General features: G+C 32.7%; 1 pseudogene; it reads left to right on the plus strand.

Annotated features, from left to right (window-relative positions):
• Positions 1-2,341: 2,341 nt before the first annotated feature.
• LOC145555812 (AAA-ATPase ASD, mitochondrial pseudogene) lies at positions 2,342-4,173 on the plus strand (annotated as a pseudogene).
• Positions 4,174-4,394: the final 221 nt, after the last annotated feature.

Raw genomic sequence — 4,394 nt, forward strand, 5'->3', positions numbered from 1 at the left:
GGTAAAAGGGAAGAACCTCTCAGCATGGAGGATCCACCCATCCGGATTAGTACCATCGAAAAGAGGTAAATCGAGTTTCCTAAATTTCCAATACGATTGCCCACCTTGATAGCCACCGTCACCGTAGTCAACTGCGGCTGAGAAGAGAATGGGTTGTTCCATTGATTCTGGAGCCCATGTGCCAGAGAAGCACGGAACTCATAACAGATTCTCTCCTGCCTTGGAAAAATCTGGGAATTGATGATCGTTTTGAACGTCGCCATTACAGTGGTGATCTCCTGAGCAACGCGCGATGGCAGCCCAGAGATCTCCTGCTCCAACAAATTCGGACGCTGACCGTGATTCAGGGGGGCCATCATCCTTCCCAGCTTAGACCGTCACTGCTCTGATACCAATTTGCTATAGATTAGTATGAGAATCAGCAAGGCAACAAGCTAAGAGAAATAAAAATGGCAGCCAGGGGTATGATAGTAGTATTATTGAACAGAGTATTCAACAATATATACAAGCCTTCTTTCGAGAGGAAGGAGCTCTCCCAAAACACACTTTCTTGATTAATTTCTTCATACATTCCCCTTCCACCAATCACCTATTAATACCCCAAAATTAAGCCATAAAACAAACTTAAGCACACCTTAAGCATGCCAGTCAAACAATAACAAACTCCTAACAAACTTATCTTGAGATTACCATTCTACCCTTTTCCCCAAAACAAATTTAACCACCTGACAACTCAGCAATCTTCCAGCTAATTCTTGGGCCTTCTAGCATAAGTGAAGCGGATATCAGGTTTAGGCTGATTCCCTGCAGCAATCTCCTAATCTATAGTACTTTTGGTTGATAAATTTTGATTTTCCTAAAATACGCTTCTATATTTTAAAAATTATATTTTTATCAAAAATAAGTGCAATCAAAGAAAATATCATAATTTATAGCTACTCCACATTTTTGTCTTAAAAAAAATAATAAAAAAATAATTAAAAAAAACTACCATCTTTAAAAAAAAATTAAAATAAAAAAAAATCCATCTAAAAAAACAGATAATTGATCTTGATAGATTACTTATATGCATACGCACGAATTTTTGCGTCTCTTAACTTGTCTTTTATATAATCGTAGAGTTAATTAACCGTAGCCCTTCAAAAGCTCAATCATAAAATCTCACGCATTTTTTTTATATTATTTGGAAAATGTTATATATAGCCCTAAGGGTAAGGTATAAGAAGCTAAAAAAGAAATGTATTAATAAAAGGAATATGTATAGCATTACTTCTTATTATTATTATTATTATTATTATTATTATTATTATTATTATTATTTGCTATAACCTCCAATGAAATAACTTTCACTTTGTCAAATTTTATATAACTTCCACATCTCCTATTGTTTTTCTTCAAAATATATGTGCTATTCGTGCCAACTCGACATACAAAATGAAAAGTAAGGTCCCGAATGATGAAAAGTTTTTTTTTTTTTTTTTTTTTTTAAAAAAAAAAAAAAAAATCCCAAAAATGCAATATACTCATATGTGATATGTATTACAAAAATCTCATATTGCATGCATTAAGGGCTAGTGATTTATTACCCTAGTTTTTTAAGTGTCTCAATTAATTTTGACTAGGAATTATGCTAATGTAAAACTTTGATCTATAATATACTTCTTATTTAATTATCACAAAGTAAAGTTATAATTTTTCAAAAAAAAAATTATAAAAAATAAAATCTTATAAAATATAAATCAAAAATCTAATAACAAGACCACATGAATATATTTTTATTTGATATAAATCATCAAAATTAATGAAGGTGGAGCATATGTAAAATGTAAAAGTCAATGGCAAAGTATAAAAAAAATTAAGGAAATATTTTATTAAATTTTGTAAAAAAAAATAAATAAATAAAAAGCAAAAATAATGAGTTTAAAGTTTTCCAATTGCATAAATTATAGATTTTATTTCCTAAATTTAATAATTCATATACAACATAGAAGGAAACATATCTTCACCATTAATTATAATAATACAAATTAATGTCCTTCAAATATTACCTAAGGATTATACTGTCAATCAAAATAATTAAGCACTAAACATTTATTCCAATCAAATATTTACACATATATGTGTTGTTCACAATATTAATTTCTAACCAAACATTGCAAAATGACCAAATTTGTATTCTTGCAAAATAAATAATACTACCTTTAATTTTTATTAGTTGTACCTTTGAAATATTTTATATCTTAATCATACCCAAAATTGCAACTAATAAAAACAGGAGGTATTACCATATTTGTACTAGATAGAGTCCCTTTACTTAATTTGTACGATTGGTCAGCAATGACTCCACCACTTCTTATAACCATCTTACACATGTGAACCATCATAATCCTCCCCAACACATGTTCAATTGTTCATCAAAACCATAAACAAAATCAAACAAATTCAACAATAATTTTTCTGGGGATTTAGCAAAAACCCCCAATTTAATTTTAATATGGTTGGTGCAAAAGATTTGTTATCTCATTTTGGTTCAGTAATTGCAAGCCTAGTATTTTTCTGGGCAATTTTCCAGCAATATTTCCCTCATCATCTTAGAAATCATATAGAAAAATACTCTCAAAGAATCATTTCTTTGGTATATCCTTACATTCAGATAACTTTCAATGAAACAACAGGGGAGAGATTCATGAGAAGCGAAGCATACGTTGCGATTGAAAATTATTTGAGTTCAAATTCGAGTAAGCAGGCTAAAAGACTGAAGGCTGATATGCTGAAAAACAATCAGTCTTTATCACTTAGCATGGATGAACATGAAGAAGTCGCAGATGAATATAAAAGAGTTAAAGTTTGGTGGGCTTTTGGTAAGAATGTTAGTAAACAGCCAACATTCTCATTTAATCCTGTTGCTGATGAGAAGAGGTATTACAAGTTGACTTTTCATAAGAAAAACAAGGATCTTATTATGGATGATTATCTGAGTTATGTGTTGAAAGAGGGTAATGCGATCAAGATTCGGAATCGACAAAGGAAGTTGTATACTAACAATGGAGCTCAATGGAGTCATGTTGTGTTTGAGCATCCTGCATCGTTTGAGACTTTGGCTATGGAGCCGGCGAAAAAGAGGGAGATTATAGAGGATTTGATTACTTTTAGTAAAGGGGAAGAGTTTTATTCGAGGATTGGGAGGGCGTGGAAGCGAGGGTATCTGCTGTATGGACCTCCAGGGACTGGAAAATCGACGATGATTGCAGCAATGGCGAATCTCTTGAACTATGATATTTATGATCTTGAACTGACTGCTGTCAAGGATAACACAGAGTTGAGGAGGCTGCTTATTGAGACCTCGAGCAAATCGATTATTGTGATTGAGGATATTGACTGCTCGAGGGATCTTACAGGACAACGGAAGAAGAAGCAAGACAAAGTGGAGGACAATATTGGTGATGATGAGGATAAGAAAAAAGCTATGAGTATGCTCGCTAGAGAAGAGCAGGATGCTAGTACAAGCAAAGTTACACTGTCAGGGCTATTGAATTTCATTGATGGTCTGTGGTCAGCTTGTGGAGGCGAAAGACTGATCGTGTTCACGACTAACCATGTTGATAAACTCGATCCTGCATTGATCCGTAGAGGAAGGATGGACAAGCATGTTGAACTGTCATACTGTGGGTACGAATCGTTCAAGATTTTGGCCAAGAATTACCTGAGAATTGACTCTCATCATCTGTTCCCAACAATTCAGAAACTGCTAAATGAGATTCAGATGACTCCTGCTGATGTTGCTGAAAATCTGATGCCTAAGACAGCTTCTGCAGATGCAACTACAAGTTTACAGGACCTTATTGCAGCTTTACAGTCGGTGAAGCAGGAAACGGAGCAGATTGAAGTGGGACATTGAAGGTTGTCACAGTATTCACAGAGTATGGATATTAGAGGATTTTGGAGAAAGATTGATAATAAAGCTCTGAGCTTGAAGCAATTATTCAGGTTCAAATTTCACTCATTTTTATTGAGTGTTTTATCATTTTCATTAATAAGCATGTAATTCTTACTTGAGATAACAAGAACAAGCAGGAAATAGATACTATCAGATAGGAAAATCCTTATTCACATAGAAATCTGATTTCTTAATTGTGATTTAGGAAAAATTGGAATTAGAAGAACAATTAGGCAGCTGGATTGAGGCTAGACTTTTCTCTAAAAATATCAGATTACAGCAGAAATCTTAGACATTATGAAAAATTACAACTTTAATTTTAGAAAAAAAAAAAAAAAAAAATGAATCATTGCTTAATAAAAATCTAATTTTCTCCTATATATAATAAATGGCTTTTCAAATCAGTGAATCAGCAGATTCAAGCCTATCTATCTAATCTGTAAATGCCTTATACTTT

Source organism: Chenopodium album, chromosome 8, assembly GCF_948465745.1.
Source record: "Chenopodium album chromosome 8, dcCheAlbu1.1, whole genome shotgun sequence".
NCBI classification, from domain to species: Eukaryota; Viridiplantae; Streptophyta; class Magnoliopsida; order Caryophyllales; family Amaranthaceae; genus Chenopodium; species Chenopodium album.